The following is a 26,697-nucleotide window of genomic DNA, read 5'->3' on the forward strand; positions in this document are numbered from 1 at the left end:
CCTTCAACTTATATGAATGGTTTCCTTTGAGAAGCTGAAACTTACCAGTATTGTTTTATCACTAATTTCTCTTTTCAAAGGGAAAGTGATCTATAATGAGTATATGAAAGGCATATGTAAATAATCTCAAATCAATAGGAGTATAACTAGTGACCCTTCCTAAAGAGCCAATCTGGGAATGCTACACTGCTTATGTGCAGAACATTGGATATAAGGTCTATGAAGCTCATAATTTGAAGTATGAGAAACTCCATGAGACTCAGCAGTAGTTGTGCCAAATTTCCCATTTCTGGTTTTATATACATAAATTACCAAGAAGCATGGACTCAGGGTGAAGTTTGTTGAAGAAAAGATGATTCAGTAGGAGTTGAGAACTACTGGAGCCTCCATGTTTTTGTAGGTACTGATGTGGTGCAATTAATTCCTACCTGAGCTAGAGCCAGGATATCCACCTTAGAGTTCATGTAATTCACACTTAGCTCAGTAAGAGATAACATTGCCCACCATAAGTAGGAAGGGTAAGAATGAAACTCATATGAGGTCATTTTGATTTGTGATATGATACTGCAGTGCCAAATATGGGCAGGATATTCTTGAGGGCATCGCAGATGTCTATGGGATACTAGAATGAACTAGATGCCAGAGATTTGGTGTCTGTATAGGAAAATTCAGCTAGTAATAGGGAAATATGATGGAATAAGAAGTAGTCTTTAGCTGACAGGCACAGTGACACTCATTTGTATCCTAGTAATTCAGGAGGCCGAGGCAGGAGGAACACAAGTTTGAGGCCACCTTCAGCAAGTTAGCAAGACCCTATCTCAAACATTTTAAAAAAGGACAAAGGACTGGGGATGTACTCAGTGGTAAAGTACTCCTGGAATAAATCTCCATAACCAAAGTAAAAACAAACAAACAAACAAACAACAACAAAAACCAATAAACAAAACCCCAAAAGAAACAGGTTTTGCTAACTTGGCACATTTGTCAGAACTGTCCTTATTAGATAATGTAATGTTCTCTGTTGGTTTTGAGTTTCCAGAGCTCGGTGTGTCTTTGTTCTGGTTATAAAACAGTATGCCCTTTCTCTTTTATCTCTACACTTCATAGCCTCCTTCATAGATAAGTCAGTCTCCCACTAACATAAGTGAACTTTTGAGAACATGAAAAATTTTGAAGTATGACATAATACCTATGATATTCATTGTTGTTAAAATCAACATAAACCATATCAAACATCATGAAGAAGAAAGTTGACAATTACTATAATATTTAAAATTTATTGTAAGAATAATTGGACAAATATAATAATTTTTCTTGTAAATTTTTGGCACTTTATATCCAGATTTCCTCTTTCAGAGGCATTTACCCTTAGTACTATTTGACAGTGTAGATTTAATTTAACATGCAATGGAAAAAGTAGAAATCTTCAAATTTCTGTAACTACTCTTTCCTTCTGTATATTTCCTTATGCATATAATTACTCATAGATGTTATGTATGAAAATATTACAATATTTTAATGTGCATAAAATAAAATATGCAAAGTATAATTTGAAGTAATATATTAAAATAGATTAGAATAAATATCTTAATGTTTTCAACAATGACAAATATTGCTTTTACCAAAATACTATCATTATTTTATATGTTGTGAAGTTAAATGACATTGAATACTTTTTGTTTTTTAAAATGTATATTTTTATTGTTATATTGGATTTGAATGTCTATTATGATTATAAAAGTTATCCTAAGATGTAGATACCTTCTACTGAAACAAGTTCACTGTTTAAGTACACTTTCTAAATTATGATACTATTTTTCCTCCATTAAGTACATCTCCTACTTCCATTGCTCATCTACCTCTGGCTGTTGCAAATGTGTAGATTTTCACGTGAGAGTCAGAAAGTTTGTATGTGTTTGAAATTTGTTATGTGAAAGTAGTCAAAGAATATATTTTGACTACTGTGTTTATGTTAAATGATTTTAGCAAGAAGTTGGAAGTGCTTAAAAATGATGTGCAATTCAAAGTTCAACATATATATATATATATATATAATGAGAATAAGAGGAATGAATTCTGTAGTCTTCAATGAACAAGATAAACCTCCAAGATATATTCTGGAGAAAAGAGCTTTATCATATGACAAGAGTAGACAAATAGTTCATTGTAAGTAAATAAATATATTTTTACTAATAACTATGATTTCCATGAATCAACTCTAAGTTCATACTGTTTTTTATTTAATTCTGTTTAATATAATATTTCAATGTAAATGAATTTTCCTAACTCTATATGAATTTTAAAATAAAATTTTAACAAAGTAAAGACATTAGATAAGGATGAAAATTTGTCTTAAAAATATGTCTCAATCAAAACAGACAGACAAATCATCAGGAACAACAAAAGGATGATTGAAAATTCTCCTGTGGGGTTGGGGTTATGGCTCAGTGGTAGAGCGGTAGCCTCGCACGTGCAAGGCTCTGATTTGATCCTCAGCACCACATAAAAATAAATAAATGAAGGTATTGTGCCCAACTACAACTAAAAAATAAATATAAAAAAAAAGAAAAGAAAATTCTCCTTTGTAACAGAGAAGCTTGAAAGTTTATTTTCTTTCATGTTTTATTGGGGTTTCTTTGACCTGTATAATTTTTCTGATTTTTAACATTCTTTTTGATTGTGCTACGTATCGAAATGAAAAGCCATGTTAATACTTTGACATAAACTTACTATTTTATCTCTGGACCTTGCTCTAACCAGATATCTTTTGTACTTGATGACAATTCACAGCTGCTTTCTTCTCTATGGAGCTGCATGGGAACCTGTATGCCCACCTAAATCTCAACAAAAAATTGACTAAGGTGCATATTTTTTTCTAAACCTTTTCTATGAAATCACATGGAAATAGTATTCTTTCTTGTCACTCTGTACCATGGAAGATTTTTTCATGTATCTTTTTTATGACCACTGAATTGCTCGAGGAAAGAGGATGGATGACATATGTAGTATGAATCACACTGCCCACCTGATCCTTGAGAATATCCTCCAGTGGCCCACCTTTTTAAGCTCCTTTATTTATGCCCATCTCATTCCTCTTGCTTGTTCCTGTTATTCCAAGGTTGTTTATTTATTTTATTTTATTTTATTTTTTTAATTCAGACTCCTAATCAAACCGGTCAATCCATTTTGCACTGCCCAGGAACCAGCACATACAAATTCATATATCAAATCATATAGACTTTTGGATGAATGAATCACACATTCAGTATAATATAGAGAGATGACACAGACATCTGTAGTCATTTCAAAGTATTTATTCTTTCCTTTTTGATCAATCGGAGGTTAATTCTAAATACATCTTTTTGAAGCAAACGTAGATTGTTTTCTATGTTCACACAGTCCTAAGATATGGTGAGAATCTCCACTGGTTTCTATAACTAATAACTTGTGTCTACTGGATCCCAGAAATACAACAAAATCTCTTTACAAATTGAAAATAGTACTACTTTAGAACCTTATAACTCATCTGTCCGTGTTGATCAGAGACTTTAAAGGACTTCGTTGCTTATTCCAGACACTTCTAGCATTTTCAGATAGGCTGAAGATAAATTTGTAGCCTTGACTTGCTGTAGAACTCTCTCCTCCTTTCCATTCTGTTTAATGTGCAGCTTCACGTGGTCATTAAATGAGAGAAGCATTCTCAAATGATATTTGTGCTGCTTACAAGCTTAAGATAACTCCATTATACATTGTTACACATTCTTTGTTGGGGTGGGGTGAAGTGTAGCAATTTCTTCTTAAAGTCACACTTCATCTGCCATACTTCATCTATTAAACTCTTAACATAATCACCAATGTGGGTCATCCATAAAGCTTCCATAGGCATTTATATTTTACTTTCTGGCTCTGATGTTATTCAGTTTTCTAATACCATTGATATCGTGGATTATTGTGATATTATGGTGAAATTTAAGATGATAAGTTTCTCTAGGATTCTGTGAAAAAGACAGGCAAGTTAACAGAATCCTGCAGGAAGAGAGTAAATGAGTGTTGCTCTTTTTTTCCAAATGAAGTTTTACTGCTTTTGGTCCTCCATTCCACAAGAATCAGGAAAATGCATTTGTCAAACTAAGAAATATATAATATATATGAAGAGCCAAAAGTTTAATCAGTTACTTAGCTGATCATATTTGATGTAGAGCTTTAATTTGGTTAGACATTTCATATTTTTTGTCATTTTCTATATGCACCTATTTTTTCTAAATGTAATAGAGTTATGTTGATTTGATGGTGTCTTCCACATATTTACCCTTCAATTTTTTTGTGAGTGGAGTTAATATTTGCCATTATTATGTAATAAGGCATTTATTTTCATTTACTGTATTTGTTTGAGTGAGGTGAAGAGGTGAGGACATCTATTTGACCCCTTCTACCATAGTTATCCTTACTTCCCACATCAGAAAACTAATCCTTTATATTTCTGAACTGGGGAAATATTCATAGAATGGATTCAAGAACACAGTCAAATAGCTTTGGGCTAGTCTATTATTTTATTGACTTTTCTCTACAAGCTACTACTTTAACTCAAATACTATACTGCCCCTTTAGGTTTCTATTAGTGACACCTTAGAACTCTTATCTAAAATGTATATTTAAAAATCAGTGCACACTATTTCTCACTGTGTATTTTATTGATTACTTTATAAAATATTCAAAGAATTATTTATCATGTGTATTTGAGGTGGAATTACAGGATCCTTTTTCTTTATCAAAAGAAAAACTATCTAAATATTAGGGGCAGGATTATTGAATTTAATTGTGTCTGGAAAAAATGTGATGGACAGAAGCAGGTGATTGTCTCAGCTTGTTAGTGTCATTTTGATGATGATGATGATGATGATATAAACTGAATAACTGTCTGATAGATAACACTTATCTTGCTCTCCTGACAATGATCTATTGGCTATCACACTCACTCATCCTTGATGTCAGCATGTCCATCTTGCACTCAACTAATGTCACCTAGCTTTCTTCACTGTGGTATGCCATATATAATTCTACAGCAGCCACTCCCACTATCTCCAACCCACTCAGACATCAACTGGCTTCACAAAGATGTCAGTGGACCTTCACCACTATACTCTTTAATAATCTGGGGAAATGATTGTGGTCCAAGTTTTCCTGGAGAAAAACCAAACAGTGTGTTTCAAGTCCTACAGACTGAATCCATAATAACATCTCCACCTCCCTGACCCTCTTGAAACTTTCTTCAAAAAGTTGAAAATATGCTGTGATATTTCTACCTAATATATGATAGGTGTTTACTATATCCAATATTCAAGAATCAAGGTGAAGAAGGCCAAGAGTTATTATAATTAAATCACATGCCACAAGTTATTGTCATTTGTCAATTGATTCTTACATTTCTACCTTTATGTTCAACGACTTCTAGTCTAACATGCACAAAATCCATTCCTAGTCTGTTTCCTTTATTAGTGCCAGCAGATATTATTCCCCAGTTCCTATGATTCCTTTGAAACGAAGACTGAATCTTCCTAGATCAAAAACCGTATTTTTCCACTCAAACAACACTGAGGACTGATACTGAGATCTTACTCTGGTGATTAGCTTAGAGCCAAGGAGAAGTGTAGGAGCTGGATCTTGAGGTGGATCAGACATATCAGGTGAGGCACTTGCTTTGGGTGAAGTCATTACCTGCCCCTTAAGCTGGGGAGATTGTTCTGCTCTTTCCTAGAAAAGAAATTGCATCAATAGTCAAGAAAATTTTGAAAGGCATTATTTTTACTACAAGTCTCAGAAACAGTTTCATTTTCAGGGCCCTAGTTTTTTCATGATATATATATTTTTAAAAGACTAAGTACCTATTTTCTTTTGTATTCATTTTAATTTTATAACTAGGTCCTAGATCTGAGATTTGGCAGTGTGCTACAGGGCTACAATAGAAGAAACTGTCTTTTTAAAAATTATAGAAGTTTTATGGCTTTCAGAGATTGCCTTAAGTTTGAAATTAATTGTTCTAGGTTGAAAACTTTCTATTTTCTTGCCCCTCAACTCCAGAAGCTGTGACAATGGGATCATTCCTATTGCTGTTAGTCTGGAAAATATTAATAGTAATAGAAATGCATGCTTTTGTCCTAGATTTTGCAAGGTGGCAGGTAAGGAAGATGTAATAGATGAGATAGATGAGTTTTGCATATCCTACAACATTTTCTCAGAAATGATCAGAGGAGAAGCCAGTGGAGTGGGTCATAAGAACACTAGGTACAGTCTACTTATTGATGGTTATGAAATTACAGACTGACAGCAAGACTCAAAAGTAGACTAAACAACCAAACAAAAATTGGGATTCTGTTTATAACAGGATTTAAATGTTATGTTCAGTGTTTGAGAACTACAGCTAGGGATTCATAGCTTAGGACAATAAAGACTTCATAACTAAAGCATAAAGTAAGAGACATATTAACTTACTCCCTACCCAGTCTACATATAAAATTAAATACAAGATCCTCAAGGGAAATAAATGAAATAGGGACTTTTCCAAGTCATGTGCTATTAGCTTGGAGAGTTTTCTCTAATCTCTCCACCCACCAAAAACAAAATAAGAAATCTGTGGTGGAAAATATATAGAAATCGATTATGACTAAAAGAAGAGGGTTTAAATTTAAAAAAAATAAATTGTTCACTCTGCCTGATACAACGAGCAGTGTAATGAGAGGATATTTGTGAGACATTAGTATTTGTCCCTAGGACACTGGACATTACACTTTCATCATGACCAGAAGGTGTGGGTTCCCAGTGATTTATGCAAATAGGAGCCTGGCTTATGCTTTACTAATGAAGGTTTGTAAGGGGCAGTTGGTTGCTGGAAACCAAGGCTCAGTAAATTTCAAAGTAGGCCAGCCTATGTATAACTTGATTTTAGAAAACAATGTACATAAACCCTCATGGGATTTCTCAATGAGTCCACCAAAGCACCACAAGAAAAAAATAAGTACTTGAATGCTGGCTATAACAGAAACATAAATGCCAATCAGTATTGATCAGGTTCTTTCCCTGTATGGCCATCTCACTGTACTAAATTTCTTTATCCTTGCCTTATTAAATTGGGAGTTTAATCTAATCTTAAAATGGTAGTATGTGAGGTCTCATTTTGCTGATTCTTTTTCAAAGAAAAATGGTAGCATTATATATCAATTGTTCTCCTGAAGGGAGAGAATGCTCTGTGGAAAGATAGAACAAAAAGCTATGGATGGTTAATATTGTTTTGATGCATTCCATACATTTACATGGACATGAGTCATTTTCATGCACCTTTATTCTTTTTATTTACGTGGATATATTTTGCTATTGAGATAGAAAATATTAAGCCAAAGGACCTAAGAAGAGATGAAATAATTTGGATGCTAAAACTAATTATTGATCCTGTTTTAAACCCAGAACAGTGTCTCTGTCTGCATTATTTAGAAAAACTAAGCATCAGAACTGGATTTTAATTAGGAAGTATACATTTACCTGAGGGCTCTTCCAATTCTGTTTAAAAGACAAGGGCTGAAGAGGGAAATTTGTGCTCCATAACAAGTGTATACTGAGGTTTTGGGTAACTGTATGTCATAGAACACACACAGCTTTTGATATTCAACAGAACTACATAACTTGTAACCTATTCCCAACTACTTACATGCTAAGATCATGATAGGTAAGATGGCACTTTGGGTTACTGAGTTTCCTTGAGGGTCAAAATTGAAATACAAAGGAAAGGAACAGTCAGCCCAGATTTTTAAACATCTTAACTGCCATTTTTTTCATATTTGAACCTCGAAAACACAGATCTCTTCCTATACTAAGTAGTTTCTTCTAAGTTTTGGAAGAACCACAGAGTGCCTATTTTAGTGCATTTCCCCCAACTTCTTCAAATTGTAAAGCATTGTTGGTTAATGTCTCCTAAAAAAAAAAAAATAGGTTCCTTCTTACTCCTTGGCATGAAGTAGCCTTTCCTGAACTGTATTCATTCATTTCTTGTCATGTAACACTCTTTAAAAAAGAAATAAGCCCTGGTCATATTAACCTTTTTAGGCAATTGTGTCTCCTAGGAAAGAGAAACATTTGTTTTTGCACTCATTACAGCAGAATCAGGTAAGGTGGAATAGTTAAGAATTGAAAGAATGACCTAAAGTAATATGCAAATTATATAATTTTTAAATAAGATTAGAAAATATTTTTCCATTAATATTTTTCAATCAAGAACACAATGGTTATTATCAAAATACATCTCAAATATAGTCCATGTGACTTTTGAGAGCAATAGATAATCATAGGAGAAATTTTTATAGTGAACTTATATAAATAAATTTTGATGTTATTCCACTTAGGTGCTAATAAGTAGAAATAAATTTTACAGTCCTATCATATATCTAGTTACTTGTGGCATTTTTATCAGTTTAAGCTATATATTCATTTCTGTTGCTAAATATATACATATATATATATATAAAATTAGATAGTAGTATAGTGATAAATTGGGTTTGTTTTTAAAGAAAGATAACATATTCAATTCTGTCACAATCATTATTGTATCAGTTCTTCAAGTTCTCTTATTTATCAGTAGTTTCTGACTTATACAAACAAACATTTCTCTGCATACTTTTCTGTATTGTTGTTATAGCCTAATATTTCTATGAGGATAAATTAAATAGGTAAAAACATAAAGTAGATATCAAAACTCTATTTAAAATATGATCAAACTAACAGTTGAGAGGTCAGTGGATACAAAATTACATTTTACTCTCCTTTCTAGATTCTTCAACTTAAATTTAAACATTTCAAGTTGTCTAAATCTAGACATGTTTTTGACACACACTTAGGTTTTAAAGTAATTAAGACATGACACTGAATCTTGGAACGTTGGGACTAACTGCCATATTGGTCACATACCTTACTCTAAAAACACAATGTTTGTAGAATACATAGATATGTCAGATGTGAATAAGCAGATTCACATTTCAATAACTCTTTGAAGACCCACTATGAGCCAGAGGGTGTTATGAACAATTCCATATATCTTTATTGTGGTTTTTAAAAAATGTGACTTTTTGAACATCTGTTATCAAGTTTTTAAGATTGTGCTAAAATAAAATGTGAAAAATGAGCTGAAATGAAGATAATTAGGAAAAAAATGAAAACGAATTCATCTGAAGTATCTTTCTCTTAAGATGACTATTTTTTTGGTTTAACAAGAAAGTTATTTTATAAAAATGCAAATTACCTATCTACTAAGCAGTTGCAGATTATTATCCATGTGTTGTCATAGTAACTCTTTCCAGTACTAAACTGTGTATGTTTCATTAAACAACATATAATATAAAGTAGAAGACCTTAAGTTCGACACCTCCTGTCTTATTGTGACCAGGGACCTGACAACAACAATTATAAAGGAGGAAAAGTTTATTCAGTGCTCATGGCATCAGAAGTCTCAGTCCATAGATGGTCATCACCATTCCTCAGGGCCAGAGGTTAGACAAGACATCATGGTGAGTGAGTGTGGTGTTGAAAATCAGTTCAGGACAGAGTACCAGAAAGCAGAGAGAGAGAGAGACTAAGCTCAACTCACAAAATATGTACTCCCAAGTTATGTCTCCAGGTGCAGCTACACACTTCCTCCCTACAGCTACCACCAAGTTAATCCCTATCAGTGGACTATTGCACCCATTAGATAAAGGAGCTCACAATCCAATCTCTTCACCACTGAGCTTTCTTGCATTGTTTCCCACATGAGCTTTGGGGAGACATCTAATATCTAAATCATAACATCCAGAAAATAATTCAATTTTATGTATCTTTAGATATTATTGACTAAGAGAATTATAAAATTAAAATTTATAATGTTTTAGAGTAAATATATATCTTCAGACCAATTTTCTATTTAGTGAATGTATATTTTGTGGAAAAATTTGCATCCACATTCTTCACCTGACACCATGGAAAATTATACAAAATGGTATATGTGCTTTATCAGTACAATATAAACCTTTTCTAAGATACCACTTCCTATCATGTTGTTATGTCTTTATGGCAAATCATTAAACTTCATGACCTTCACTCAACAATTGCAATTATATTTTAAATGAACAATGTCTTGTTTTATAAGTCTAAAATGTATATACATCCATGCCATCTCTATGCTCCTTTGCCTCTGCTTAAATGTTTTGTCTAAATGACTACTAAAAATTTATAAAACTATATAAATGTGACTTTCATATTATATAAACTTCATATAAATAAATATGTGTAGTCATTGTATTATTGGAAATGCCAAAATAGCGAAATATTTTGATGTTACATATGAGGAATTTTGATTTAACACACATTTAATGAATATCTTATTAAATTATGTCTAATTTTTCTTTAAAAATTAATACAAATGAATACCACTATAAACTCTTGTTATTTACTCTTTGAATTTAAATTATTTGTTTTAAAGTACTGTAGTTAAGGTAAAAAGATTTAAATTTATTTTTATTAGTTATTATAAAATTGTTTTTTGAAAATATCACACCAAATTATGATCAGGTTAATACGGACCCAAATCATTTTTATTACTTATTTAACAATGTAAAATTAAATTAAATTAAATAATGGCCCCAAATGTTATTTTTCCAATATTTTAACTTGCATTTCATTGATCGTTAATAATGAAACTGTTCTGCAAATAGCTTTCATGGGATACGTGTTATTTGCTAAGAGTATAAATTTCACAAAAATCCTCTCAGTTCTCTCAGCAGTTCTTTCAGACAGCCACTGTTATTAACCCTATTTTAGTTCCTGATAAACTGGATCAGGTGAACTGTTGAAGGTTACACAGTTGGACCTAGCACTGAAATCTGTGCTATTAGCCATTATATTCCACAGTCTTCCTCTACTCCTAGGGTCAATTTCCCATATTTCTATTTGCTTCTTCATGTATCTTGAAAAAAGAAAAACAAGAAAAAATACATTAATAGAGTTTTGAGGAAGAAAAGACTGCTCAATGATCCTTTGCTGGCATCCATGCCTATAATATTTGATCTTTTTTCATTTCAGTTTTTCACAAGATAAAACAAAGAAGATCCTAAAATAGCTAGAGTCAAGCTTCCTGATTCTTTTGTGGAATATTCACTATTGTTTAATTGCCACCATTTTAGAGCCCAGTGATCATTTCTGAATAATCTTTCTTTGCTCCTTAATTCGCAGGATTCTAAAGAATTTTGCATAATAAATAAGGTCTTTACAAAGAGAAAAGTCTATTTTTGAATCCCAATGTTATCTTCCAGCAAATGGAACCATATTTATTTATCTTTAAAATTGTGATTATTGTTGGTGAGGTCTGTTCATCTTTAAGCTATCAACAAAGCTATTCATACTCTAGAGAAAAGTTAAATATGCTAGTCTTTAGTAACCTTAAAAATTGGAAATACTAAAATGGAGGCACCATACTAGTCACATTGATTCTCACTTCAAACTTGTATTTAACTTTCATTTGCCCACTGATAGCCAGGGCTTGTGGCCACAGATGTTTATCTTGTTTCAGAAGTTCTCTTTAATAAAAACTTCATAAATGCTAATTCGGGTTAGTAGCTGTTTTAGTCAGCCTTTGACTGCTGTGACTAAAAACCTAACAAGAACAATTTGAGGGAGGGAAGAAAAAGTTTACTTAGGAACTCAAGATTTCAGAGGTTTTAGTTTCAATCCATAGAAGCCCTACTCCATTCCTCAGGGCTCCAGGTGAAGCTAGACATCATGGTGGAAGAATGTGGCAGAGAGAAGCAGCTCACATGATGACCGGGAAACAGACAGGAAGACTCCACTTACCACATACAAAATATGTACCCTCAATGCACACCTCCGATGGCACACCTCCGATGACCCACCTCCTGCAGCCTCACAACCTGCCAGCCTTCAATCATCACTCCCTCAATCCCATCAGTGGATTAATTCACGGATTGGGTTAAGATTCTTATAACCCAATCATTTCACCTCTGAATGTTCTTGCATAGTCTCACATAAGAACTAATAACAGATGCTAAAGTAAATAAGTATCAGTGAGAGAAAAATAAATACCATATAATTATAGGAGCCTTAAAATCACTGATTCCTTTCTTTTTCCTTTCTTTTCATAGTCTTGACTCTGGGTTTGTTACCTTCCTATATGGTCTTATGTTTTCTTTGTTTGTTTTGTTTTGTCCCAGAGATGGAACCCAGGAGTCTTAACCAGTTAGCCACATCCCCAGCCCATTTTTAATTTTTTTTAATTCGTTTATTTATTTATTTATTTACTTACTTACTTACTTACTTTTATTTGAGACAGGATCTCACTAGATTCCTTGTAGCCTGGCTAAATTGTTGAGGCTGCTTTGAACCTGTGATCTTCTAGCCTAAGGTTCCTGAGCTACACAGATACAAGCATGCTATACCACACCTTGCTGGTCCTATTTTTTGTTTTAATTTCGTCAGATTTTTATAGTCACAAGTGAAGTATTACTTAATCAGAAATGATCTCTGACCTTTCCTTTTTATACTATGTAAGTACTCTTTCCATTTATTTCCATAACTCTGGACCCTGCTGATATGGTTTCAATATAAGGGATCTCCTGTAATTCATATGGGAGACAATGTAGGCATGTTCAGAGGTGAAATAATTAGATTATAAGAATTGTAACCTGATCAGTTGATTTATCCACTTGATGGATTAATAATTTAGAAGGACCACTGTAGTGAGTGGTGACTATAGATAGGAAGGTAGGAAGTGGCTGGAAGAAGTGGGTCACTGAGTGCTTGTCTTCGGGATTTACATTTTGTCTCTGTACCTCACTTGCTCTCCCTCTTTGCTTCCTGGCTGCCATGAATCGAGCAGTTTTCCTCTGCCATGTCATGATTCTGCTTCCTCTCAGGCCCAGAGCAATGGAGCAGGCCCAGCATGAATGGAACCTCTAAAACTATGAGCTCAAAATAAACTTTTCTATTTGTGTACAATGAGTCAAAATGAATTCTGCTGTCATGTATAACTTTTTGGAACGAATTTTTTTTAAAAAAGAATAGATAATTAGACATATTGAAAATTTAAAATAAAATAAAATAAATAAACTTTTCCTCCTTGTCAGATATTTTGTTCATAGCAATGAACACATGCCTAACACACCTGCCTTTTTGTAATCTACTCATGAATGCTTTTTAAATATGGATATTTCCTATGACACATCAAATTCATCTCAGAATTTCTACAGCTCTAGCACATTCACTTACACATAATGAGAATCTGAACCAGTATTTTAAAATTTAATCATTCATTACCAAAAATTAGGCTAAGTGGCCCTCAATAGTTCCTTAATATAATATTGAATACTTAAAACTTCTGTCTATCCTGATTTTCTGAATGTCTTTACTCCTTTTATTTTGACCAGAAAACAGAATGCAAGGCCTCTTAAAGCACAATATTACTCATGTTCTACTCAAGGACAAAGCATAAACTCTTTAGATAAAAACTCAAAAACACATAGTTCTTTATTTGTACTAGCACTTTTATTTAAATCTGAAAAAAATAATCATGTTCAGCATTAGGATGCAGGGGAGAATAGAGGGAGAGTTTAGCAGAACTGTGGACTATGCAACAGCAAGTGCTTGATTTAAATTTTACTTATTCCAAAAGCATATGACATAGATGTCCTCAAAGTCAAAAAGTATGTATTTTTATCCATTTTGCATTATACACACTGCTGCACCTCTCCATTAACATAGATAATTGAGAATTGACACAAATATTTAAAGAGTTTTCTTAAAGCCCTCTGAAGTTTAATGATGGGATTAAACTATCTAGAAAATGTATTTATTTAGTAATTCACTAAAAATGGTCCTACTATGACCTTTCCTTCTGGCTTTTATGTCCTCAAACAAAACTAGCATATTTCCAGGCTGCTTAGTTACCAGAGGAGTGCAAATTCACAAGAGAACCAACTCTAAATTTACAAAGAGTTAGAATTCTTTTGTTGTGCTAAATGGAGTGCATCATTAATCCCAATGAACCTTAAATGAAAATGAAGCTGAGTCAAGATTGAATAATGAAGAAACCAGGGAGAGTATGGTTTCCTTCCTGAATAATTCACCAACAAAGGGATGATGCCAGATTTGAGAATCACATTTGATGAAATGTTTTGATTGATTTTTGGTTTTTTATTCATGTATGTGTGCTTTTGTGTATGTACACATACACACACACACATACACACATACACATGTTAATTTTATTTATTTATAGTTAAAAGCTTTTTTAAATGAACAGTGAAATCTCTCATGATTCTAGTTTTATGCATTTTTCCACAGGGTATTCATGGATGGACAAAACATGTTGAAAATATGTAAATATTCCTAACAGTACAAAGACAACTCTAGTGCCTTCAATTATGAAAAACTTGCAGGGATCATAAGTACTAACTAGCTTCTAAAAATACTTAATGAAAAAGGAAATAGAAGCAAAATACTTTATTTTTAGCAAGTGCCCAAACCAATTCCTGGCATACATTGTGTGTTTGTTATATACATGCCGAGTGGATAAATTATAGAAGAGAAAATAAGTAAAACATTGTTATAAAGCATAAAAGAAAAAAAGTCAAATTTAATTTTGTCAGAGAATTACCACTAATAACTAACAGCTTTGAGTACAAAACTTAGCCTACATTCTTTTAAAAATATATTCAGAAACCAAGAGTGCTGTATGTAGAATATTACCTGATACAAATTCAGATTCTGATCTCTTACTTAGTTTCTTTTGCATAGGAGCTTAGGGAAGTAGACAGTTTTGTGAAAGCAGGAAGCTATCCTTTTAACCCTACCTCAGAGTCTTCTGTTCAAGAACCAGTCATCGGCATTCAAAGCACAATGTCATATTAACAAGAACACCACCTTCATCACAGTAACCTGTGAACAATGACAAGAACACAGTTTTAGTTCTAGATATATGTCTGAATCAAAATATTCTTACTAATCCTGACCATTTCTATTTTCAAATAGCAGCTGTGTTCAGAAATGATCGATTGAATTGTAAAATTTGCCTTTACATTCTATACAATTCAATGTGTTCTAGAACTTTCAGAGTTGTGAAAATATCCACACTCTCTAATTTCAGAATATTTCATCCTCCTCAAATATAACTCCATTAATTAGCAATTGCTTTCTATTTCCCCTCCTCTCAGTCCTTGGAAACCAAACATTTTTTTTTTTCTATTTCCTAGAATTTGTCTGTTTTACACCACTTTTGGTGAATTCCTGAGGAATTTCTAATTATAAGACCATATTTTATGCAAAAGGAAATAGATTTATTTTTTCATTTCCAATATAGGTAAACTTTCAGTTTTGTGGTTATTGTTGTTGTTTCCCAATTTCACTGGATGAATTCTTGAATAAAATCTACTATAAAAGTAAAATCAGAAATTTTGATCATACTATATTAGGGAAAAAGCATCATGTTTCCCCCTTCAGCATGATATTACTGAGGATTCTTCATAGATGTCCTTTATCATGTTAAGAAAGTTTTCTGTTTCTAGTGGTTGAGTGTTGTTATCGGGAGGTGTTGCATTTTTCTTCTATGTTTTTTTTCTGTGCTCATTAAGTTTATCTTTTTGAAGAAATAACTATTGTTTTAATTGATTTTCTTTATTGTGTTACTATTTTGGTTTCATATGTTTATATATTCTGATCTTCATTCCTTTCTTCTGCTGCCTTCAGTTTTGTATTTTCATCTTTTTCTGACTTAAGATAGAAAATAAATTTTTGGATTTTAGATATTTCTGTTTTTAAATAATTGTTAGCAGTTTAAATTTCTCCCTAGACACTGCATTATTTGTATTCTATGTATATTTGATATGATGTATTTTTCTTTTTAACTCAAAATATGTTTAAATTTTCACTAATGTTTCTTTTTGATTCTTTTGTTATTTAGACACATCTTGTATAATTTCCACATATTTGTAAATTTCTTAAATTTCATTCATAATTGATTTTTAATTTACTTCTATTGTGGCAGGGAAAGATATATTCACTCTGTCCATATTTTTAAACTTTGAGGCACTTTTATGCCTTAACATATGGTTTATCTATGAAAATGTTTTATGTATACTTCAGAATAATATGTATTTTATTTTGATGTGGGTTGTTTTATAGATAATTTTTAACTATAGTTTATTTATACCACTAAAGTCTTCTATTTTCTCTATTTCCTTACTTATGTTAAATCTACTTGTTATTTTCATTATTGAAAGTTGGGATAATTATCTCTAATTAATAATTTGATTTTTAATTCCTTTCAGTGTGTTTTAACATATTTTGCTGCTATGTTGTTAAGTGAATGTTTTTATAACTATAAATTTTTCCTAATAGATTAAAATTTTCACCAATGTAAAATGTTCTTCTTTGCCTCAAATAACTTTTCTGCCTTAATGTCTAATTAGTTTGCTGTAGTATATTCACTCCATCTCTCTTTTGTTTGTTGTTTGAGTGGCATCCTTTTAATATATATATATACATGTATATATATACATATATACATGTATATATACATTATATACATATAATGTATGTATATATTTATATTATATTTATATTACATTTTAATATTAATATATTAATATTATATACATTCACACTATATTACATATTAACATATTAATATAATGTGAATATATTAATATAATTTGTATTTTTATATATTATATACACATATATGTATATATATTTATATATATTAATATATATCACTAATTTTGCTACTCTGCCTTTGAATGTTGAACTTAATTCACTTATATTTATTGTAATAACTAATAAGAATTATATGTTGCTTTCTGACTTTTTACTATATGTGTATCTTATATATCTTTGTTCCCCTTTTTCTCTAATTGTTTTCTGTTTGCAATTGATATTTTCTATTGTTCCAGTTTGCTTCCCATGTTGTTTTCTGTATTATATTTTTTAATTACTCTGAGTAAATGCCCTTGACATTGAAAGTAATCTTAAATTAAAACAATCTGGCTGAAATTAATGCCTACTTAATTTTCATGGTTCAGCAATCTTTTTTTTCCCATTTAGCTTTCTTCTCTCCCACTTTCTTTTTATGTTATAAAGTCATAAATACATTTTTAGAATATCACTCTATGCAATTTGTCCTTTAAACCAGATAGAAGAAAGAATGAAGGACAAATCAGCATGAATTTCATACTGTTTTATACCTACTGGTCCTCCTTGTATCTGTGCATGAATTCTAGTTAGTGCTGTTTTCTTTCATTTCAATTTGAATGATTATATAGTATTTCTTCTAAGGCCAGTCTGGTGAGAATAAATTCCCTTGATTTTTATTTTACTGGGAATATCTTCACTTTTATTTTTTTAATTTTGGAAGATAGTTTTCCTACATATAACCTTTTACTTTCAATATTTTGAATATAATTCCACTGCTGGTCTTAATGGTTTCTGATGAAAATTCAGCTATTGATCTTACTCCTAGTAGGTGATCAATCACATTGTCATGCAGCTTTCAAGATTCTCTCTGTTCTTGGTTGTCAGTAATTGGATTTCAGTTTCTAGATATGAATGTCTTTAGTTTATCCACATTAAAGTCCATTAAGGTTTTGGGATGCATAGATTAAAGATTTTCATCATGTTCTTGAATCCTGGGGACATTATTTCTTCACACATTGTTTCTTCTCTTTTCTCTTTCTCTCATTTCTTCCTGGAACTCAAATTTTCTTAAAGCTGATGTCTAATGATGTTTAATATGTCTAATAATATCTTATTTTGTTCTCTTTCTCTGACTAGATAATCTCAACTTACATTACCTTCAAATTTGCTATATTCTGAAAGCTAACTAGTTTATCCCCTATAGTTATTTTTAAATTATATTCCATGATTATGACTTTTTAAATCCACAATTTCAATTCCCTTTTAAATATGATTTGTATATTTTTATTAGTGTTTTCTCTGTGGTTAGACATTATTCTCACTCTTTTCTGTCATTCTTTGGCAATTGTTTCCTTTAGTTTAAAAATATGAGGAGATTTTATATATATATATATATATATATATATATAAACTGATATAAAGTCTTTGTCTAGTAAATCTCTCATTTGGATTTCCTCAGAAGCAGTATCTACTAACTGCTTATTGATTTGTTTCTTTCTTATGTACGGGCATATTACCATTTTTTTAAGAGAAATTGACATTTTAATCAATATGTTGTAGAAATACTAGAAAATAGTTCCCTCCATAAGATTTGCTATTGTTGGTATTTTTGCCTCTATTTGCTGTTCCATGTTTCTTGGACTCATTCTGTCAAGTGTGTATTCTTTGTTGTGTGAGGATATTGAAGTCTGTACTTGATTACTTTAGAGCTCAGCCAACAACTAGACCAAGATTTTTTAAAATACTTTAAAATAATGTCTCACAGTTTTAACCACGGTGTATGTGTGCGTCTGCGTGTTGGTGCATTCCTTTGACACCAACATCATTTATACCTCTGCCTTCTTCATCCTATTAACATTGTCCAGAAATGTAAGTTCATTCAGAGTTGAGCAATTAAGTCTTCTGTGTCTTTTCTGGGGTATCATAAACTTAAACATATGAGTCTTCTTCTAACTCCAGAGAAATATATTGGAGCACTTCAAAGCCCTCTATGGATGTCATATAGACATCTTTTTAAGATATTTGACCAGCCTCTGGTTTGTTCCAACTGCTGTGTCTGCCTCAGGCAGCTGCAATGATGAACAATCCTTGCTGAGTTTTTTGACAAATGTCTAGGGGAGATAGTTTCTCAGTGAACAATCTGTCAAGTTAAATAGAGGCAAGCCTTATGAATAGGAATTTTCCAAAAAGCTATAAGACATCTAGTGACAATTTTGGGGGGTTGGGGCTTTTATGGGAGCTACAAATCCATGTACTTCTTTCTTTGCCTGCTGGACTGCTGGTTTTTGAAGTCTCCATGGTTGCTAGACTGCTAGTTTTTCAAGCTCCTGTAGAGCAAGGAGAAGAAAAGGGGAACAAGACAAATTAAAATACCACAAACCTTGCTGTTTTTACCAGGAATCAGTCATTTTTCTTTAAAGAAAAGCCTCATTTTTAAAAATTCCTTCAATTAATTTCTACAGTTTCAACAAAGTTAATTTTTACAAAGATTTTATTTATTTCTTTGCTTTCAAGAAGGAGTGATATTTCCAGCTCCTTACTCTGCCACTACGGAATTGTTTCTCTCCTGCAGAAAAAAAAAAAAAATTACCTTAAAAACTGAGACAAAAATATTGAAAAAGATTAATTTGACTAATTGATTATATTCAATTATATTAGACTATATTCAAATTTACATCTAAATGCATATTGCATGGTGTGTGTAAATTTATACTTGAATAATAGAAATACGCAAAAATTATTTTACTTATAGGGTTAACTCTTGTAAGTCTTTTTTAATATTTAGGCATAGCCTAATGGCCCCTGTTTATTTGACATCATTCATAGCCATTGGTCCCCTAGAGAAAATTTTACCCAAGCATTTGCTTTTTCAACCATGGATCACTTACTTATTACCAAATGAAAATGATGCATGTGATGCCTGAGTCCCTATCCTCTCCCTACCCAGCTATATTTTAAACTATTTTCTGAAGAGTTCCCCATGGAAAACACAATGACTATCTCTGTTTTGATTTTATGTTACAATTATCGTGGTTTATCCTCAACTTTCTGAAGCTTGTCTACTTTTCTGTTCTCTGTTTACGTGTGTGTCTTCATGCCTTCACTCATCAAACTTACATAGCTCTCATTAGTTCTATGACTCTACAGTTTCATAACAGAAAATCCTCCCTCAAATTTCCAAGGACCTTCTTTCACAATTCACACAACTTGTCCCAAAGTGCAATTTAATATCCCATGGCTTTCATCATTTCTATTCCTTTTTATCCTAAAATATATCCAGTCATGGTGTATCTTATAAAGACTCAACCTAAATTTGAAATGGCCGGTTGTGTTGTATATACGGATTATTTCTTCATGGTTTTTAAAGTGATTTCCAAGATGTTCTCAATATCAGGGTTGTAGCTCACACTCTGTCTCCCACATGGAATCTCACAGTTTTTCTTGGGTTGTACACTTCTTGATCTTCAGCTCTCCCAGTTACTCATTGATCATTCTGTCTAAGTAATTTTCTTTATCTCATCCACTGGCATAACTTTGGTTCTATTTCTTTCAAGAATTTTCATTTTATAATAATAGGTTTATTTAATCTTTATTCTCAGTTCTCCGCAAGAATGGAAACTGCATGAAGGTCAGGGCTAAGTGTATTTTGCTCACCTGTAGATATCACTGCCCAGCACAGTGCCTGCCTTCCCCAAATAGTTGCTCAATAATACACAATTTAAAAGAGTATTGAGCTTAAAAAAAATCTAAGTTTCCTCAGGGTCTTGAATTTTTTTTTTTTTATTGACTGAGATTGTGATTCTGTATCAATGACTATTAATATTCTTCCTCTTTTCAAGACACTAAGGGAACACTTCATATTCCTTTCTAAAATATCTCTCCCCAACAATGTTTTTCAACAGGAAAATGTAGAGGTAGAATGACTAATTAACATGATTTGCATGGTTTACCCAATCACATTAACATATATTTATATCTTCTTGTTCACCTGAATTTTTAGACTAGTCTCCTTGTCTTCCATCCGTCTGCCCATCAGATTCAAGCCATGTAATTTATGGCAACATTTTTAAAAATAGAAAATGAAATCCAGTTCTCATCTCATTTATTTGCTATTTGTTGCCTTCACGTTAAAATTTAAACTTCTTTAAGTGCTACCTGCAGACTATCATGACATTATTCCAAATCACTTGATCATTCTTATGGCCAACTGAATTAACTCAGATATCCAAGATAGTTTGTTGTAGCTTGATTCTTCTCAAAACGTCCTTTTACATTTTGACAGATACTATTAATATATTTTGAAATTTCTCAATTCTTAATGCCTTTTGAAACAAATTTGTAATTACAAAATCATATGTCATTCACTGCCTTTTATTCTATGTTGCTGATTTTAGATACTAATGTTTACATTAATAATTACATCTCCATTCACATCACCAGGGATGAATTCATGGACCTGTTCTAATCTGGGATAGGGAGAGGAGTATTATTCTATCACTTCCAAACCACTAAAATATGTTTCTCTCTCTTTTTGATATACCCCATAAAGTGATTCATATATGACAAATATAAAATAAAGCTTATTTAATCACTTAATTAAAGTGAGAATCAAGTACTCATATAAAAAAAATAGTGAGCTAGCAGGGAGATCTGAACTGTGTTTATGATGGGGGATATAAATAGTCACACAACCCAAGAAAAAAATTAATCTATGGCAGTTTGAAAAGAATATTAAAAATCACAGGTGGCCTAACATCTCATGGTCAGCATGAGCTGAAAACACATCTCATATTTGGCAGGTAGATCCTAATCCTTATGCATATTTGCTTTTCCACATATTATATTCTAAGTGGTGAATGTCTGTTTATATTTCTTCCTTTATTCATGTACCTATTCATTTATTTTTTCTGTAATAGGGATCAAACTCAGAGCCTTGCACATGTGAGGGGAGTGCTCTACCAGCAAACTATATAACCCCCATCCCTCATTTTATATTTCAGGGATAAAGAAAAATTATGAGTTTGGTATTCAAGTAAAATATGTTTAAATCACAGCACAATGATTAGGAAATTGACTTAATAGCCTTGTCTTTTAAAGTGGCATGTTAATTACATCTTGTGGCTACTGTTGAGATTTAAACAATATATTAAAAAAAATCTAGCCAAAGGTTTTTATTAGATAAGTAGCAGATATTAATACCCCAAAGCAACAGAGGTCTTTCAAGATAAATCTGAGAAAAACAAATAGGAACCTAAGGAGTCCATTTTAGCTTTATTCCCATGAAGCCAAGAGACATACTTAAGGTTTGGTCTTCCTCCTGTTATTCTCTCAGGTATTGAGCTCAACTATGTCAGGCAACTGTTTCCTCTTATCTGTGCTGCCTCACACTATTGTAGGAAAGGGCTTCATTTTTGAGAAAGTTTTCTTCCATTGTAAATAACACTCTAAAGTTTGGAAAATTAATTTGGGACATTTGGAGACCACTGTATAAGATTAAAACTTTGCAATATTTTACAGGATTATTAGAAATGTTGTGTGTTTGTGTGTGTGTGTGTGTGTGTGTGTGTGTGTGTACAAATGAGGCCTGAAACCTCATATCTTTGATAGTTAAGTGCTCCTTCCTACTCTACTTCAAGATTTGTAACCAATTTCCCCACTAAACTTTTTTATGTGGCAACATTTTCCCCATTGAATTCCTCCATTTAGTAAAGTCTGGATAATGGTGGAAAAGTTTATTTTCAGTTTAATGTTTGTGAATAAATCGCTTGATTGGTTCAGTTTTAAACTCTATTTTCTGAAGAAAGTCAATAATGAAGGCACTTGGGCGTGGAATCAGAGATAACTTTTCCCCTCTCATGCAGTTCATGGCCTTTAATCAAAGGAAATGAGACAATAATGAGATGAGTAAATTAGATGTGAGAAGAGAAAGCAACGTCCCAGTCCAATTCCATCATCCTTTGCATTAGATACTTCGATTCACCTTTTTGTAACTTACTCTGGGTTTAATCAGGTTAAGATTAATTTCTCTCTTTTTATCAAAATCAGTTTGTATTTTTAGTTGAAAATATTGAATAGAATTAACAGATTGAAAATTCTTGGAGTGGGAGAAAATATTTATAAATCACACACACAAATGTGTCTGATAAGAGGTCAATATCTAAAATACATAAACTTTTACAACTCGACAATCAAGATACAAACAACTGAATTCAAATTGGGCAAAGGACAAGAATGACATTTCTCTAAAGAAGATATGCACATGGCCAACACATACATAAAAAGAGGACAACACTTTCTAATCATTTGAGAAAAGTCAATTAAAACCATAATGAAGGACTAGAAGTGTAGCTCAGTGATAGACTACTGACCAGTGTGGGTGAACCCCTATATTTGGTTTCCACAAAGTATTGGCAAAGGTGTGGAAAACTCAGAACCCTTGTGGGGTTTTTTGGTGGTAATATAAAATGATACAGCCTCTATGAAAAATAGTATGTCAGTTCTTTAAAAAGTTCAATAGAGGGCTCGTTTGTAGCTCAGAGGTACAACGCTTGTTGAGGCACTGAGTTCCATCCTTAGCACCACATAAAATAAAAAATAAACATATTTTGTTCACCTATGATTAAAAAATAAATATTAAAAAAAGTTTAAAAGAAAACTGGGATATGATTTAGCAACTCCATATCTAGGAACACCTCCCCCCTCCACACACACACAAGCAAAAGAAGATTCTCAAAGGTGTACCCATGTCCATAGTAGTACTAGTAGTTAAAATTGTTAATATATGTAAACACTAGTGTCTAGGTATGATTAAACGGAAAAAACAAGTGTATAAATGCAGCAGTATATTATATAGTCTATAAAAAAGATGAAAATCTGACACATATTACAACATGGATGAGCCTTGAAATTTTTATGCTCAGTGAAATGTCAGACAAGCAAAGGCAAATACTATTCAAATCCACTTATTTGAGGTGCCTGGAGTCTACAGATATATAGTACCAGAAAGTAGAATAATGGCTGATAGGGGATGAATGGAATATTGTTTAGTGGGTTCAGAGTTCAGGTTTGTAAGATTAAAAACATCATGGTAGTTTGTGGCATAATGGTGGGATTGTTAAGATGAGAAATTTATATTTTATGCATTTTACCAAAGTTTTTTAAAACTTCCAGCCCAGCCGTCCATTCTGTTACTGGTGAGCTGATTGGGTTTAGGAATTTGACTTTCAGCCAAACTCTACCCCTTTACTCCCATGTCCACCCTCATCAAGAATCTATTGTGGCAGGTATAAAAGACTTTGTTAAGAAAACGGATAGAGATGTTGGAATGAAGATGACAATAATCCTTCAAATATAGTACCCATAAAAGTCAATGTACTTTTCAAATGGGAAAAATGAGGCCCACTGGTATGGGGGTTTTTCTAGAAAAGTAGGGCATGGGATAGAAAACCTTCAGGAAAACATCTCCTTCCACCTTGCTCAAAGGATTCAGACCACAATCAAATTGTAGAAAATTGGGGGCTGGGGATGTGGCTCAAGTGGTAGCGGGCTCGCCTGGCATGCCTGCGGCCCGGTTCGATCCTCAGCACCACATACAAACAAAGATGTTGTGTCCGTTGAGAACTAAAAAAATAAATATTAAAAAAAAATTCTCTCTCTCTATCTCTCTCTCTCCTCTCTCACTCTCTCTTTAAAAAAAATGTAGAAAATTGAAGACCAAATTTGCCTTTCTGCATGGACAAACAAAAATGGGACACATATTTGATGTAACCGTTTTAAAACACTGGATATCTATTCAGGTACAGAGACCACAGATCCCTGAAAAATGGGAATCAAATAAGATTATCCCTATGATATTCTAGTTTACTGTCTGGAGTGTTTCCAGACTGTATTCTAGAGAGTGCTGAGGAGAAGAAAAATGTACATGGAGTGAACTTCAAAGATATGCATGGTGCACCCCCAGTATTCTGCAAGAGTACTGATCAATACATGCATGTAAGGAAATTACTTCAGGTCAGGGAAAGGACTCTTCCAAATAAATAAACAAAGCAGCACAAAAAAACCAAAAACCATCACTCCAATTTAGTAGGAAAGGTACCAAGTTTCTAGGAAATTGCTACAACACTATAATTATGATGGGACAAAGTCAGAATTTGCATCCAGTTACCTCTGGCATCCAAAGCCTCCCATTTTCTATGAATGTCCTTCATCCTGTTCAAAGGGGTAAATTAGAAACATTTCATATCTGTAACATCTTTGTAAAGGATGCACATTGTGACAATAAAGTTATTCTTTAAATTCCATAGAAAAGCTTTCAATGTCACTTCTTAGAGGTGTCTATTACATAAAAACGAATCATTACCCATACCCAATTGAATCTTATTGGAATAATTGTAATTCTGTGAGCCTCAGTATATTTTCTTGCTAGCTAATTTTCACAGTCCTACAATTCTTTGGGGACGAATGATTATTTCCTAATTGAACATACGTTTCCTTTTTGAGCTAACTACAGTTGACACACTAAGTGGCCCAGGTTTTCAAATTGATAACAGTTTCTCCTTGTAAGATCAAAATAAGAAAGAAAAGATCACAGAACTGACATTGATCACAGTGCATTGTTGTAGCTGATTGTAAGTTAAGCATGGCTTTTCTGAAAAAGTTCAGAAGCTGAATCAAATAGCCTTTATGGATTTGTCTGAGTATAAATTTCTTCTGTATTCAAAAAGTTCAATTGAAAAGGACCTCTTTGGTTCTGTTCAGACACCTTTACAATTTTCGGCACCAGTATATATTTACTGTTGACCTACGATTCCTCTTTTAGTTTATTTTCTCTACTGCCCAGGCTAGTAACTGGATTTACACATTGTAAGAATTACAACATTCTCTGCTTAGTACTCAACTTTCTTCTACTGAAATTTCACTAATTAAGCATTAATTCAAGAAAAGACAAATGTCATTATATTGATTTTTAAAATAATATTTTTACTATACTACACTTTGAATATAAATATTAACTTAGTGTAATAGTCACTTATAAAAGATCAGAAGTCTCATTTCTTAATACTGAGAGTAAGTTCTTTGATAAATAAAGGTACTATTCTTTTAAATGTATTCTATCATTATATCATATTTAAAAATTAACTGTAAGAACCAAATCTAAATATATTGAAGTCTTTGAATCCATTTACTTTGTAAGTAACCTTGAATCAACTATGATGATTTTTTGGTATAACTACAAGTTATAATTTATTTTCATATTTGTATTTAATTATTCTATATATTCTTAAATAGAATTATTTTGTTTCCAGTAGTAATTATTTTGATGTATCTCTATTAGGTTTGCTGTATCCTTATTTGGTATAAGATAATTTAAATATATTGTTGATACATTGGAGTAACAGAAAAATGCTCACAGCCTGATGTCAATTTAAAAAAAAAAATCAGGACAGAATGTAATCATATGATTATAATCTCATTGCGAAATAATAGATGTTATGGTTTGAATGTGAGATTCCCCCAAAAGCTCACATGTGAGATAATGAAAGAAATGATTGGATTGTGAATTAATCCCTGATAGGATTAATTGAGTGTTAGCTGGAGATAGGTGGAGTATGGCTGGAGGAAGTGGTTTATTGGGGGCATGTTAGGTATATATTTTTTACCTGGAGAGTGGAGTCTCTCTCTCTCTCTCTGCTTCTTGATCATCACCACAATGTGAGTTGCTTCCCTCTGCCACACACTCAACCATGATGTTCAGCCTCATCTCGAGTGCAGAGAAATGGAGCTTCCCTTCTTATGGACTAAGACTTCTGAAACAGTGAGCCCTCAAATAAACTTTCTTCCTCTATAGTTGTTGTGACCAGATCCTTTAGTCATAACAGGGCAAAAGCTGACTAAAACAACAGAGAAAGTATAGTTTTCTGTTCAAATTTATGAGATTATGTTTGATTCCTCTTTTTCCTTCTGTTTAAATTTTCAACAGTG

General features: G+C 32.4%; 1 long non-coding RNA gene across 1 annotated transcript; it reads right to left on the reverse strand.

Moving 5' to 3' along the window:
• Positions 1-3,299: 3,299 nt before the first annotated feature.
• Positions 3,300-26,697, reverse strand: LOC144365294 (uncharacterized). The gene is made up of 3 exons (XR_013423602.1): positions 26,376-26,697; positions 14,880-14,964; positions 3,300-5,751 (listed from the first exon to the last, which is right to left on the reverse strand). It is a non-coding gene; the product is annotated as an uncharacterized LOC144365294 (long non-coding RNA).

This window comes from Ictidomys tridecemlineatus, chromosome 7 (assembly GCF_052094955.1).
Source record: "Ictidomys tridecemlineatus isolate mIctTri1 chromosome 7, mIctTri1.hap1, whole genome shotgun sequence".
Taxonomy (NCBI): domain Eukaryota; kingdom Metazoa; phylum Chordata; class Mammalia; order Rodentia; family Sciuridae; genus Ictidomys; species Ictidomys tridecemlineatus.